Below are 16,901 nucleotides of genomic sequence, written 5' to 3' on the forward strand. Positions count from 1 at the left end.
AGAGTATCAGAAGTTCAAGGTCATCCTAAACTATGAGGTGACTTCGAGGACAGCTGGGACTAAGTGAGATTTGGCAAAAACCAAAAACCAAAACCAAACCAAAACCCAACTGTACTGGCTGGTTTTGTGTCAACTTGACACAGCTGGAGTTATCACAGAGAAAGGAGCTTCAGTTGAGGAAATGCCTCCATGAGATCCAACTGTAAGGCATTTTCTCAATCAGTGATCAAGGGGGAAAGGCCCCTTGTGGGTGGTGCCATCTCTGGGCTGGTAGTCTTGGTTCTATAATAGAGCAGGCTGAGCAAGCCAGGGGAAGGAAGCCAGTAAGGAATATTCCTCCATGGTCTCTGCATCAGCTCCTGCTCCCTGACCTGCTTTGAGTTCCAGTCCTGACTTCTTTCAGTGATGAACAGTAAGCTGAATAAACCCTTTCCTCCCCAACTTGCTTCTTGGTCATGATGTTTGTGCAGGAATAGAAACCCTAAGACACCAACAAAACAAAACAACCCCCCCCCAAACAAAAACAAAAACAAAAACCCTCAAACAAAACCAATCAAGCAACCTCAGAAACACACACAGCACGCTGTACTTGTTGTACAGGAGGTTCAGGACTGAGGCTTGCCTGGGACCGGAAGTTGAGAGGAAGTTGACAAGCAGGTCAAAGGGCAGATGAAGAATAGTCCTCCTTTTCTGGCCCATGCCTGCTTTTCAGATCACAAGGGGTCGTCTTTCTAATCTCTAAGTAGTTATCCTCCCTCCCCACCCCAGATGGCTATCCTCCTACCCACCCCAAGTGGTCGTCTTTCTAATCTCTAAGTAGTCATCCCCCTACTCACCCCAAATGGCTATCTTTCTACCTCTACTCCAAGGGATTATTCTCCTGTGCCAGCCTCGTGGGAACTGAGAATACAGGCTTTTGCCACCAGACCTGGTATTGGGGGAGGTTTTGTTTTTGAGTTCTGTTTTAGTCAGCTTTGTACTACAGTGACACAATAATTTTAATAATCAACTTAATACGGGAAAAGGTTTATCTTGGCAAAATTATTTTGAGATTACAATATAATTAGATCATTTCCTCCTTCTTGTTTCTTCTTCTAGCCCCTCCCATATGCCCCTCCTTTCTCTCTTTCAAAGTCATGGCCTCTTTTTTCATTAATTGTTGCTATATGTGTATATGAGTATGTCTACCCATATAGTCCTAAATACATAAATGCCTCCTGTTCAGTCTGTTATGTGTGTACATGTTTTTAGGGATTATCATTTGGTATTGGGTAACCAATAGGGGAAGAGTATTTCTCTCACTCCCAGCATTCCTTCATTGCCCATAGTCCTTTGTGAAGGGTTGAGGCCTTGTGGGCTTTCTCCCTTCCACTTTAGGCTGCTATTGTTGACTGATAAGGTTTTAGTCCACTGACTCTTTTTTTTTTTTTAAAGATTTATTTATTTTATGTATATGAGTACACTGTAGCTTGTCTTCAGGCACACCAGAAGAGGACATCGGATCCCATTACAGATGGTTGTGAGCCACCATGTGGTTGCTGGGAGTTGAACTCAGGACCTCTGGAAGAACAGTCAGTGCTCTTAACCACTGAGCCATCTCTCCAGCCCCTAATCCACTGACTCTTAATCTTGCTGCTTTGGGCTTGTGGTAAGACAGCACAGCATGGCCCGCTGTGTGTGTATCTCTCTCTCTCTCTCTCTCTCTCTCTGTGGTTTGATTCTGTTAGCTATATTTTATTTTATACTTAGGATCGTTTTCTGAAAGAGCAGCAAATACTCTTGCTTTGAATTGCAGAGCTACCTCTCCAGGCCCCATAGAAATAATTTTAAAGTAAAAAAAGGTTAAGTGTCAAAAATATAACAATGGAAATAAAAGACGAGAGAGAGAGAGAGAGAGAGAGAGAGAGAGTGAGAGAGAATGAATGAGAGCTGAAGAAAAAATTGCCACGTTGGAACACCACCTTAAGCAACATTCCCAGAAGCAGCAAAGGAAACTCAGACAAACAGATGATAAAAGGTGAGGGGACAGACTTGCTGGAGAGATGGCTCAGAGGCTAAGAGCACTGGCTGCTCTTGCGGACAATCCAGGTTCAGCTCTGAGAACCCATAGGGTGGGTGACTCACACCCATCTGTAACTCCAGTTCTATGAAATCTGATGGCGTCCCTCTTCTGGTTTCCACAGGCACACATGTGGTGACCATACATACATGCAGGCAAACACTCATACACATAAAAATCAAAATACAGCCTTAAAAAAAATAAAAAACAGACATTTAGAAAACAGGATTATAAAGCCCTGAGTTCAGATCCATAGCACAATGTAAAAAGCTTGGTACAGCTCCACGTGCAGCAGTTCCAGAGTCTGGGTGGGGCGGCCGGAAAGGGGCAGCTCCTTGGAGCTTGTTGGCCTGCCAGGCTAACCAAAATGGGGAGCTCCAGGTTAGTGAAGGGACCTTGTCTCAAAAAAGAAAGGGGGTGAGGAATTAAGATAGATATTCAACATCAACCATCAACCTTTGGTCTTCACAAGCACATGTGTGGTGGGTGCACATGCCTGCACACACATGTGCCCACGTGTTGTCACATGTACATAGTTACCACTTATGCACACACACACACACATACACACAAGATAAAGAGAAGTTCCCTTATAACTGGCGGTTTAGGGGTAAGACTGACCTCAGAGTTTCTGAGGCAGCAAAGAGTGACAACAGAAAGTGAGTGCCCTAGATTCACTTTTGCTGCTACAATAAAATAGCCTTACACCCCTCCCCCCACCTCCTTACCCCGCCAGGCATCCCCCAACCCCTGCCTGTGCCAATCTTAAAGGAGTAAGGATCTGTTTTAGCTCACAGTTCTAGATTACAGCCCACCATTGCAGGGAGGTCACAGTGACAGGAACTTGAAATACCTGGTTATAGCACATCTGTGATGTAGAGCACAGAAAAAATGAACACAGGTCTGTGTAGTTAGTGCTCAGCTAGCATTCCCTGCTCTCAGATAGAGCAATGCCCAAACCAAGGGAATGGTGCTGCTTACTCTCAGCCTGGGTCTTCCTATCTCAATTAAAGCAATCAAGACAGGTGTCCCTCAGGCATGTCCAGAGGCCAACGGGATCCAGACAAATGCTCACTGAGATGTCCTTCCCAGTGTGTCTCCTTGACAATTAAAGGAAGCGTTATAGAGCGAGTACATTTCTCAGTGTTGTGAGCCTAGAGACGCAGCTATCCAGGCAAATGTTCATCCACACATGTGCATGTCATTAAGTAACACTCGAAGGAGGGCAGCTCCTCAGATGTTTGCTCACACAATGACTCACACTGGAAACAAGTCTAGTTTCCTATGACTCAAAATCCAGAAGCAGTAAGAGCAACAATGGATACATTTCATTACACAAAAAAGTAAAACGTGGGGGCGGAGAGATGGCTCAGTGGCTGCTAACTGCATTTGCCGCAGAGGACCAAAGTTCAGTTACGGGAACCCATGTGGGCTAGCTCACAACCGCCTGTAACTCCAGCTCCAGGGGATTTGACGCCCCCTTCTGTCTTCCTTAGGCACTGCATGCATGTGGCACACACAGGCACACTCTTCAACCTCAGATGATATGTGCTTCATCTCTGTGCTATATGCCTGATGGCTTCCTTTTATCTAGTGAATTTTCAGTTGGCGTACAAAATAATAGGGCTCGTTATGACATTTTCTTACATATGCATATCTAACCTCCATCATCCTCTCTCTTCCCTTCTCCTCCATCCCGTGTTCCTCTTCATCCTCTCAAATAGTTCTCCTTCCATGATGTGCAAATGACACAATTTCCAGGCTGGCCTAGAACTCAGTTCTTAGTTCAGGCTGGTGGCAATTGTCACACCTGCTTCCCAACTGCTGAGATTACAGGACTGAGTCACCATGCCCAGTTAAAAAAAAATCATTATTTTTTAAATATAGTACGTATATATTTAATATTATGTGTATGTGGATTATGCTGGCATTTGTGTCTGTGTACCACTTACATGCATGGTATTCACAGGGGCTGGAAGTTGGGCTCAGATTCCCTGGAACTGGTGTTATCGACAGTTGTTAGCCACCATGCAGGGATGGGGAAGATGGTGAGGGCCCGAGTTCAGATCCCCAGCAGCAACATAAAAACCAGCATTTGCTGTAAGCATCTGTGACCTCAGCATTTGGTGGGATGTGGAGGGAGAAGACAGAAAAACAAGAATCCTGGAACGCACTGGCTAGCCAGCTGAGTCAACCCCTGAGTGTCAGGGTCACCGGGACCTTGTCTCGAAATATAAGGCAGAGAGTGAGTGAGAAAGGCATATGGTGCCAATGTCTGGCCTCCGCACATGTGTATACATGTGAGTGTGCACAGTTACACATGCAAACACCCATAGCAACGTGTGCACATCACACACACACACAACATACAAAGATTTAAAGGGAGGGAGAGAGAGACAGAGACAGAGTCAGAGTCAGAAACGCAACACACACACACAGAATCCACTCTGTATATATTGAGTTTGGGATATCTAACATTTTATTGGAGTGTTGACTAGGTGATTGGCTGCTTGAGTCTGGACCAGGGATACTCAAGCTGGGGTGGAGGGACCCTTTTACAGGGGTCACCTAAGATCATGGGAAAACACAGATATTTACATTATGATTCATAACAGTAGCAAAATTACAGTTACAAAGTAACAACAAAAATTATTTTATGTTCGGGGATTATCACAACACGAAGAACAGTATCAAAGGGTCACAGCATTAGGAAGGCTGAGAAACACTCACTGGTCTAGACTCTAGGAAGAGCTAGAAATGTGGACGTTATTAATGTACAGACAGTATTAAAGTACAAACCGAGACAAGATAACTATATGAAGTCAGGACAGATTTGGGCCTCTGCCTTGGTAACAAACAGCCCCCAAATCTGTGGTTAGACTTAAAATTTTTTTTTTTTTGAGATAATCTTATTCCTTAGCCCAGGCTGACCTGGAACTTGCAATCCTCCTGCCTCCATTTGCCAAGTGCTGGAATTTCAGGCGTGCGCCACCACACCTGGCACCACACTTTGTTTCTTGCTCCTGCAAAGCCTGCTGCAGGTCTGGGCTTCTTCCCAGCCCATCTGTCTCTCATAGCGTGACTCAGCCATCCAGCTGCTTTGGTTTTTGGTCACACGTCTCAATGTGAAGATCTTTTCAAATAGCTGTAGCCAGAGAAAAGGCAGCTGGAGAGTCGTGTGCCAGGCAGTGCCGGGAAATGACCTGCCTCTTCTGTTCACAGCTCCTGGGCCAGGACTAGTCGCAGATGCCTTTCCACTCACTGGCAAAGCAGGAGAGGATATACAGATGAGCCAAGAGAACAAGGGAAAGTAGGTGGACAGAGAGGGAAAGGAGACTATGGAGAAGTAGAGCCAGCAAAGTGGATAAGGGAATAGAGGTGTGTTAAAGGAGGGGTGGAGGGAGACCAGGGAGGGATTCACCAAAAGGGGCAGGAATTCAGCTGCAATCCCAGGGCTTAGGAGGCTGAGGCTGGAGGACTGAGAAGTAGAGGCCAGCTCGTGCTGACTGCTGAGACCCCGGACCCCGCCCTACCCCATACACAAAGAAGAGGAAACTAGGGAAGCGAGCTGACTGAGGACCAGCAGGCAGAGACAACCTGAGATCTTGATTAAAATAATTTCCCAGAGCCACATGCAAAACCAAGCAAACAGAAGCCTGTTTGGAGTAGGCTTAAGTGAGATGGTGGGACGTGGGGAGGAATGAGAGATTAGTAAAGCCAAGCAACTGGCAGAGGAGGTAAGACTGGGTGTTCTGTTTGTTCTCTTCAGCCAGAGCGGGCAGCAGCATCTTAATATGCTAGAGAAGGCCAGTAATGTGGAAAGCTGATGGAGCTGGAGGGAGGATGCTGGAGATGGACAGTACCTTGGGCAGGTGGGGTGTGGCTGTAGGCACAGCCAGGATTACTCTCCATGGGAAGCAGGGGGAAGACAGAGGGGATGGTAAGGATTCTGAGAGGAGAAATCCCCCACCCCCTGCTCCCAGGGATACATCCATATTGTTTTTTATTCAGAAACTTCCTCACTCGCTCACATGCTGTGTGTTGTACTGGAGAGTAGCTCAGGTTGTTGCGCTTGCTAGGCAAGTGACACCCTTGACCTACGCTTGGGCTGTTGCTTTTTAACCTCAGAGAAGTGTAATAACATTTTAATGTTTACCTGGTGACACTAATACTATGAAGTTACATTTATATTTGAGGTCACTGTCAGCACTAATATGTCAATTATACTAGCATCTCATGTTATTATTATTATTTTTTTACAACACTAGTACAGAATCATTAAGTTTCTTGCTGATTAGAAGACTCAAATTGGAATCCTACATGTAGTACTTATTCTAGCTGCCTCACCTGTAAAAGAGAGCCATGGCTGGAAAATGGGTGCCAGGCCTATGCTATGAAGAATGTTGGAGAGGAGTATACGTCTTCCGAGGGCTTCAGCCTGCCTGTTGGTCTCCGGGTGGTTTAATGCACACTTTGTGAAAGACTGAAATGATTCAGTGCACATGTGCAGAAGAAGATGAAAAGTTAACTCTTCCACCTACAAGTCCTAAACACATACCACATTTTCATACATGCCCCACAGACATATATACAACATATGCCAGCATGCATCACACACAGTACATACACAAAAACACGTACATAGACAAAACATGCTGCAGCAAAACACATGGTATGTGCACGTACCACATACAATATGACATGTCACATAGAACACTCCATGTATACCCAGACAAGGCAGACACATAGCATATGTACCTGTACACCCACAAGACACACACATTTCCTGACAGATACTGTATCATATGCATGCACATATATTTATACCATGCCATATGCACAAATGCCTTGCTTACAGTACACTAGATATCCTTGCACACGCAACCTATTTCCACACACTCCACATGTTCTCACACTCACACACTATGTGTTGCTCATAAAATATGTATAGATATATCTAAGGCACAAACACAACTGTGATCCATAATCAGAAGAAGATTGTAATAACTAAAAGTACCACTAGGGGGCACTGTGTTACTTATCCATAATTCAGTCTTTGATTCTTTTATGCAATAATTAGACTGTATACAGTAGTTTTAAAAGTATGGTCCCAAATATTTTCATAATAGCGTTAAAATTTAATTTGCCTTCTAAAGCACATACTTCTCATTCTCCCCTGAGAATGCAGTGGAAATTTCCAGAGAGACTTCAAGATGTGTGGCATTCCATAGACGCAGATGTGAGAATCCAGCTGTCATCTACTAAGCCAGGAATCTTTTTAGAGAGCTGTAAATGTTACCATGCTGCTCTTTAAACTAATTAAAAACTTTCTTTGTTCTTTTTTTTTTTTTTGATACTGGCTGGCCTAGAACTTGTTATGTAGATCAGTGAATTTGCCTCAAATTCACAGAGATCCACCCATCTCAGCCTCTTGAGTGCTACAGTCAAAAGTGTGCACTAACACTCTCAGAGTCTCACTAATTTTTAATAATATGTATTTTCATATACTATTGCTACAATGCAAAGCACTCATTATTTTCATTTGAAAATGTAAACGTTCTAGGGGCTGAGGAGATGGCTCAGTGGTTAAGAGCACACAATGTCCTTGAGAGGATCCTGGCTCAGTTTCTAGCACCCACACCGAACAGTTCACAACCTCTTTTAAGTCCAGCTTGGGGGGATACAACACCCCCTTGTGGCATCTGTAGGTACCTGCATGTATGTGATAAACATGTACACTAAGATACATACACATAAAATAAAAAATTAAATAAAAATAAATATCAAAATATTTTCAAAGTTTTTAATTATGCGTATGTGTTGAGGGGGGAATGTGCACACGGATGCAGTTGCCTGGGGAAGCCAGAAGAGGGCGTCAGCTTCCCCCAGAGCTGGAGCTTTACACCTGCAGTTCCCAAAATCTTAAAGTATTTTTTACGTTGATATATGATAAATAAAAATTGCATATGTTTACTGTGTTTAACACGATGTTTTGAATGTGTATTCATCATGGGGTCGTTAGATTCATTAGCAGGTAATTGCTTTCCATCATTTTTTTTTGGTGGCGAGAGCACTTTAAATCTGCTCTCAATAATTTCAAGATTATCTTAATAAATACTAAAAATTAATCATAACTACATATTTTCTTTTCTGAAATATGTACAGTGCCAAAGTCTCAGTTTCTTGTGATGAGAAGACGAAGTCTGAGAGGGGGCACAGGCATCGGCGTGGCCGTGGTGAAGACCTCAGGATGAATGGCAGCCCAGTCTGCTTAGTCCTGGTCTTACTAATCGATGGCCATTCATTGCTTTCACGTCTTTTATTCCCCCATGCTGGGCATGGAGGAAAGGTCTTGCTATGCCACATGGGTACCATTATCACTGAGCCCCAGCCCCAGCTCTCACATCTTCTTCTACCACAAATTAAGTTGAAGTTGACATACTTGGACAAGTGTGTGTGTGTGTGTGTGTGTGTGTGTACACGGGCCATTTCATTGGTTGTTGCTCCATGCTTTGCTATTGCTAGTCTTTTTGCTTTATAAACAGTTTATTTTTATTACATGCGTATGAGTGTGTTCCCTATGTGTATGTAAGTTCACAGAGTGTATATAGCTGGTACCCTCAGAGGCCAAAAGAGGATGCCAGATCCCCTGGAGCTGAGTTACAGATGTTCACATACTGCTATGTGGGTGCCGGGAATTGAACATGGGTCCTCAGTGAGAGCAGTCAGGGCTCCTAACCTATGTTTACTTTTGAGATGGGCTCTCATTATGCAGCCTGAGATGTCCTTGACCAGGCTGGCCTTGAACTCACAGAGACCTGACTGCCTCTATCTCCAGATTGCTGGAATTAACCTTTGAGTCAAACCTTTGAGTCATTGCTCCAGCCCCAAATGAGTCTTTTTTTTCTTTCCCTGAGACAGGGTTTCTCTGTGTAGCCTTAGTTGTCCTGGAACTCACTCTGTAGACCAGGCTGGCCTTGAACTCAGAAATTCTCTTGCCTATGCCTCCCAAGTGCTGGGATTAAAGGTGTGAGTTACCATGCCTGGCCAAATGTATCTTTTTTTTTTTTATTATTAGTTTTTAAAGATTTACTTATTTATTATATGTAAGTACACTGTAGCAGTTTTCAGATACTCCAGAAGAGGGCGTCAGATCTCATTACGATGGTTGTGAACCACCATGTGGTTGCTGGGATTTGAACTCAGGACCTTCGGAAGAGCAGTCCTTGCTCTTAAACCCTGAGCCATCTCTCCAGCCCCCAAATGTATCCTTTTAAAAATGAGCCTTTGCATGGGTGTGTAGCAGAATCTCAGGGTTTTAGCTTGTAGGCCATGTTTAATTTTGTAGGTATCTTACATTTGTTTTTTAAGATAGGACCTCATAGTCTACAGACTCAGTCTCCCTGTGTAGCTGAGGATGATCTTAAATTCCCGCTCTTGCTTCACTTCCTTCCCCATGCTGAATTACAGGTGAGTGCTGCCACACCCGGCTTATGCCATGCTGGTGTGGGGCCCTGGGCCTCATGTGTGCTAGGCAAGCACTCTACCTGCTGAGTCATAGTCCCCATTATTTTATATATTAACATATTTATATTTTGCCACATCCCATATTGAGGTAATTTTGTTTCTTACTTTTATTCCATATAGTCAGTCACCTGTGGTAATTTACTTCCAAAGCATTTAAAAAGATATGAATAAGTCCCACACCTTTGTTGGTTATTTTAGGGAGAATGATGATGAGGTTAGGATCATAGACCCCCTGGGCCAGAGGGATCAGTTAGATGTCCGTCACTGGCACTGTCTGACTCTGAGAAGGTGGCTCCATCTCTCTGGGCATCTGTGGAACTCACAGCCCTGTGAGCATTGAATGGAACCACGGAGTTAAATCTTGGAGAACAGATGTTCAGAGAACTGCTTTCTGTTAAAAGCCACACTGGCCATGTGTAAAAATCCCCTTTCTCTCCTTAGGATCAATACGCAGGAGTGAAATTGCTGGGTCAGTGGGTGCCAACATTTTGAAGACTATTTTGACAGCTATCTCTGCACTGTTGCCCTAGCTGCTCTCGCTAGCGGCATGCTAGAGCATTGGAGCCACTGAGCTGTGCTTAGAAAGGGGTGGCTCTTCCAGGAGTAGCCACCTGAGGAAGAGACGCCTTTTAACGGTAAAGGCCCAGAGTTACTCCTCAGGTACCACAGAGGTCCCTGAATGTTTTGGCCTCCAAGTATCAGTTAGCTAATGCCACAATCATGTTGTATAACAAGCCATCCCCAAATCACAGTAGCACCCAACGCTAATCATTTGAATCTTAGGCAGAGTTTGCAGGTGGTTGCTATGGCAGCCGGACAGCTCCTCTCTACATGTCTGTCATCCCTGTCCTTGGATTAGTAAGGGCCTGCACACCGGTGGATTATGTCAGGGGCCTCAAGGGAGCCACACAAACACATCTCAAGCTTTTGCCTGCATCACGTCTGCTGACACCCCATTGGCCAAACCCAAGGTCAAGGGCTGGGAAATGGCTCTCTCCCTGTACTGAGGCTATGGATGGAGTGTGGGCACAGGTGAAGATCTGGGGCTAAAATGTTGACCTACTACACCCTGTATCCTGCAGTCCTATGTTACAAGAAAGTTTCTTATTGGTCTTGAAAGGACAAAGGAGATGTTTCTGTTTGCTTATGGTGACAGACAGATGGAACCCGCGTTGGCTAATTTTCAGTGCTGTGATCCAAATAGCTGACGATTTAATAGAGGGAAGATTCTTTTTGAATTACAGTTAAGAGGCATTTCAGTTCATCCCAGTGGGGACGTCTCAGTGGAGTGACATAGTCCCTGGTGGCAGGAGGTGGTGGCCACAGCTGGTTCTAGCTTGTTCATCTGGCACCAACCAGAAGTTGGAGATGGCTGGCCAGAACCAGGCTCAGGTGTAACATTCAGAGTCCTGCTCTCCACAGCAGTCACATGGTGGGAACTGACTGTTTAAAGCAGGAGCTTGTGGAAGACATTGCCGATTCCAAATGTAGCAGTGCCCAGTTTATGAGAACCTGACTTAAAGATTTTTAAGATTCTTGATGATAGAAGTACTCAGAAGGAACCATACTTTGAGTTTTCAATTTGGATCTTTTCCCGTTATGATGCTGTCTTGGGGTGCTGGGTAGTGACCCTGAGGCCATGAGGTAAATAACTGGTGTTTTCTGTTATACAATGGTGCTGTCTATATTGGGCTTGGTAGGCTAGGAAAATTCATTTTTTTTTTTTTTGGATATGTGGTCTTATTATGTAACCGGAGCCAACCCCAAGCTCACCATCCTCCTGGTGTAGGTTCCAAAGCCCCGAGACGGCAGGCAAGAGCTGTAGTACCGAGCTTTGCATTTTGGGCTTAGTTTCAGTTTATGATGTAGAAGCACCCATCAGGAATGTTGCTTAGTTTATCTGAGTGACTTAGAATTTTAAGAGAATTTGTCTGTACTAAGGGTGATGCTCAGTAGAGAGCTGAGAGCCTAGTGTGTTGGGCACCATTAGTTTGAGCTACACACACACACACATCGAGGGAGATAGAGATGAAGGGGGGGGGGAGAGATGGATGGAAGGGGAGAGAGAGAGAGAGAGAGAGAGAGAGAGAGAGAGAGAGAGAGAGAGTTTTGGTCATATAGTATAACTATCTCAATTTAGGCACTTCTTAGCTAGCATGATTTTAATATATTCTATTATAAAGACAAGGTCTCACTCTGAAGTCCATGCTGGTCTTAAACTCATGATCTCCCTCCTCAGTTTGCTGACAGACGGGATGACAAGCACCTGCCACCATGCTCATGAGTTTTCTTCTTTGAATGACCTGACACACTAGGTAAGTACTCAGCTGTGGAGCAACACCCCCAGTCCTTGTATTACTAGCTTGAAGGGAGCTGAAAAGTTATGTAATTATTTAAATACATTTCTTAGGTGATTTCCTTTTTTTTTTTTGTTTAAAACACCTGCCCCTGAGTGAATACAAATATATGAAATTGACAAAAATTTTCATTTGTTCAAAAGAGCAAAAGCAGCTTATCGATTCAATGATTTAGAGAGCTTTTAATTTATACTTCTTTTAGAAGTCTCATAGCTTTTAAATATTTTCTCTCTCTCTCTTTTTTTTAAGATTTATTTATTCTATGTATGTGAGTACACTGTAGCTGTTTTCAGACACACCAGAAGAGGGCATCAGATCCATTACAGATGGTTGTGAGCCACCATGTGGTTGCTGGGAATTGAACTCAGGGCCTCTGGAAGAACAGTCAGTGCTCTTAACCGATGAGCCATCTCTCCCAATATTTTCTCTTTAAAATTGTAAAAGTGTGTGTGTGTGTGTGTGTGTGTGTGTGTGTGTGTGTGACACACATATGTATCCATTTATGTGAATGCAGTGTCTGCAGAGGCCAGAAGAGGGTGCTAGGTTCCCTGGAGCTGGAATTACAGGTGGTTGTAAACCCCCTGATGTGGGTGCTCAGAATGAATTCAAACCTTCTGCAAGAACAGAAAATGTCCTTATCCACTGAGCCATCTCTCCAGCCTGTGTGGCAGGGCTAAATGAATAGTTCCTAAGTCCTGCTCTTGCATGTGCACAGGGATTCATGTGCAGAGGGATGCCTGTAGACAGGGATGCATGTGCACAGGGGTGCATCCTAAATGCTGGGTTTATTGGTGTGCACCACCACATCTGCCTGAAATTTAGTATTTTTTAAAAGATTTATTTTTATTTATGTGTATATATGTGTTTTCGAATAAAGGAGGCCAGAAGAGGGCATTAGATCCCCTGGAACTAGAGCTACGGGTAGTTGTGAGCTGTCCAGTGTGACTGTAAGAATCCAACTTGAGTCTCTATTTTCTATTTTCTTGAGTTTTTGGGAGGTGGCATGATCCCATACATGCTTGGAAATGTTTTATCTAACATCTGCCCTTGAGTGGTAGTTTGGTTGGTTATTGAAATCTAAATTAAAAATAATTTTTAGAATGGAGGGATGGCTCAGTGCTTAAAGTACTTGCAGCTCTTGTGGAAGACCTGGGTTCTGTTCCCAGCACCCACAAGCCAGTCCAGTATCATCTGTAACTCCAGATTAGAGGGTCTAATGCTGTCTACCCATTGTCATGGATAGCAGGCAAACACATGGGTCACATATTTCACTCATGAAGTAAAAATAAGGAACTCTTTAGATTATTCCACGATCTTCTAGCACACAGCTTTGATGGTATATCTAATGCTAACATATTTTTCATGCTATTATGATTAATTTAATCTCTCTCTCTAAAAGTTATCAAGATTTCCCTTTTATTGTTTTTTTTATATTGTAAATATTTACTTTAATGTGCCTACGTTATGAAAGTTCTCTGACTTTTCATTTGACCCAACTGACATTAAATGGACCTGATTAATTTGATGAGCAATGTCCTTTCTATGCCTGGAATGCTTACCACCATCAACTCTTTTGTCATTTCTTCATTTCCCGCCTGTGTGTTCTCTTCTTCGGGAAACCCTTGTCACACTGACGTTGGAATGTCTGGATCTGTCCTCTGCGTCTGCTGAGTTTTAGCCCAGAGTGTTTACTTCTTACATTTAGCTTCATCTTCTACGACGCCACTATCCCTCAGTTATGTGTAGCCTACTATCTTTCTTCTATTGGCTTAAAGAAAATATATTTATTATATTTTTAATGTGCGTACACCTATAAGCACAGATGCCCAGAAAGGCCATAAGGGGGCGTTGCATCCTCTGGGGCTGGAGTTACAGGTGATTGTGACCAGCCCTATGTGGGTGCTGGAAATGCGTTCCTAACTGCTGACGTGCCTTTCCAGCTCCCATCTATTGCATTTAAAGAACTAATTTTCAGTTTCTACTATTTATAACCTATTTTGAGATTAAATCTTACCATGTAACCCAGGCTGGCCTCAGACGCATCGTCCTGCCTCACCCTCCTGAGTGCCTCCAGGTCCGTACCACCACACTTGGCTCTAGTTATAATTTTTTTTTTTTAAAACGAATGAACTATTTTCTATTATACTGCAGAAGATGGAAATTATATCATAATTTCTTTATTTTCTTCTATTCATTTCCTTTGGTTGTAATTCTTTGGTGGCATATTTAATTTTTTTTTTTTATTGTGGTGATTTACTTTTTAAGTGCTTGTAGATTCCTGGCCATCTGCCCATCTTTTTGTCTGAGAATTCCCAGGAACCTGATTCTGTTCTTTGAGGATAATGGGGTGGGCCAGGTTCTGCTCCTTCAGAGTAGAGGAGCTCCTGGTCCTTCTGGTGCACAGAGCCTCAGTTGCCACTGAGGGCATGGCTTGTCAACCCTGGCTTTAGACTGATGGCAAATGCTGTGGTCAGTGACGGTGGCCTTTCTTGTCCTCCCACGCCAGCACGGGCCTGCCTTTCCTCTCTCTCCCTTTCTTCTTCACGCTTCTTTTAATCAGAGAAGGTTCTCCTGCCATTTGTGGGAATCTGGCTAGGAGGAAGGTCAAATGGGGGTGCCTCGCCCTCCATCTGGCTCCAATCTGCATTTTTAGCAAAACAACTAAGTTGGGAAGTTTGAAACTAACAACATTAGGGCTGAGAGATTTCTTAATGTGAATATATTTCAGTAGAGTTAATGAAAACTTGGAGTGCTTACAAAGTTGGGTATATTACATGTGTGACAAATTATATATAAACCAGATTTCATTTCCTGTTTTTTTTTTTTTTATCAGCAAAGGAAAAATGGCAAGAAAAAAAACTGAATCTCCTATAAAACAGCTACACATGTTAGGGGGTAATATTTATTTAAACACTTTCGACATTTGCTGTTAAAATAAATAAAACCACTAAAAAAGTGCCCCCCAAAGTATGAAGTTCCAGACAGAGATGAACCCCTTATTTAGATATGGTACAGGCTCTGTCTCCGGGGGCTCACCAGGCTCAGGCTGCTGCTGTTAGCAACCGTCATCTCTCCCACTGTCTTACTCTCATCTCTATGGTGACTCTTGTTAAATAAAGTGAACAGCCCCTGTCATGTGCTCTGGCGCCTAATTTGGCATCTTTAGCTGTGCCTGTCAGTCTCCACGAAACACCACGTATCTAGTCAGTCAATATTTGGTGAATATCTATTGTGCAGTTATCTATTGTTCGGTCTAGTGACCCAAAGGTGAGTGATACAGGATGCTGTCCCTTCAGGAAGTTTTCTAGGGGGAAAGAGGCCATGGCTTCTGTAGAACATATCTACCAAGTCCCAACTTTGTATGTCTTTAGGAAGGCGACTGAGTTAAAAAATGTTTTACACGCGTGTAACTAAAATCCTTAAAAAAAAAAACTTTGTCTAGCTTCCCAGTGGAAGTTGAACATTATATGATTCAGCAATCAAAATAGTATAGGAGAAAGGCACTCTTGGCAGTTCTCTCCCAACTCTGTTTTCTTGCGGTGCCTTGCACATACTGGGCAATAGTGAGTTACAACCCTGACCCTCTAATAAAGATAATAATAAAGATAATAGTCTTTATTAGAGTCTTGGCTTTATTTCTAGTTTGTCTTTATTTTTAAAATTAATTAAGGAAAAAAAATTTTTTTTGAGAGATGCTCTCCTGTAGTCCAGGCTGGCCTTGAACTTGCTCTGTAACTGGGCATGACCTTGAGCTTCTTCTCATCCTTCTGCCTCCACCTCCTGAGTGTTGGGATTCCAGGCATGTGTTTTTGGGCTTTGTTTTATGCAGTGCTGAGGATCAGAACTCAGAGTTTTGTGCGTGTAACTTAACTCTACCAACTGAGCTAGTCCTAGCCCACCTAGTGTTTCTTCATGCACTTGCATATGAATGTGTTTCTGCATACCTGCCTTAAAACGGTGGTGTGCCATACCCTTACCAATGTGTGCTGGAGCTCACTAGCTGACTGGCAGATCTGAATACCTCACTATTGTAGATGGGTACATTATGGTTAGCAAGTAGTGGGGGTTTCAAATGTCTGCCATTTGAGCAAATGGCCCAGAGAATAAACTTGCGTATCTGCCATTTGTCTGTGTGGATTTGCCTTTATAGACTTGATTCCGTCCGGTAGTGGGACTGCTGCATCCCAGGGCGTTTGCATCCATTATCTTGCAGACTTTGCTGGCTGTCCCTCTGTTGGGGTTATATCATTCCATCTTCTCCCATCAATGACTGAGAGTCTCTTTGGGGAGAGTATTTCTAATTCTTCCTTGTTTTCTAGCTATCAAGTCATACGCCCTCACACCTTTCCCTTGCGACATGGGGTTTGCTTCAGGGTATTATCAAAGCTTCTATTTACACAAGTCACACTGCTCCTGAGATGTCCTGTTAGACTTGATTTATGGTATTTTGATAGAGGAAGCTTTATTTAATGTTGTTTTTTGAGACAGGATCTCATGTTGCTGAGGGGGGCCTCCAACTCACTATATGGCAGAAGCTGGCCTCTTGCTCCTACTCCTTCTGTCTCTATCTTCCGAGTGTCTGGCTGGAATGAAGAATCTTGAAGGGAGCCCAGACTGTTTAAAGAATGATGGACAGGCAAGCCGGTGGGGATTCAGGTTCAAGCTGTTGGTGATTGGGAGGGTTCAGGATCAGGGACAGATTGTGAAGAACCTGGGCTGTCATTCACGGAGTGTATTTCATGTCTGAGTGTGCACGCAGATGTGCTGGGAGAGAAGGTCTCACTATGCAGCCTCTGACTATCCCAGAACCATGAAGACCAGGTTTCACTGTTCTCATATATTGTCTTTCTGTTTCCCTGTGCTGGGATTTGTGATGCTGCTGTGCTTTGTCTCCCACCGCCTGGATCCCCATTGAGGAAGAGGAGGAAGAGGAGGAAGAGGAGGAAGAGGAGGAAGAG

This window comes from Mus caroli, chromosome 11, assembly GCF_900094665.2.
Source record: "Mus caroli chromosome 11, CAROLI_EIJ_v1.1, whole genome shotgun sequence".
NCBI classification, from domain to species: Eukaryota; Metazoa; Chordata; class Mammalia; order Rodentia; family Muridae; genus Mus; species Mus caroli.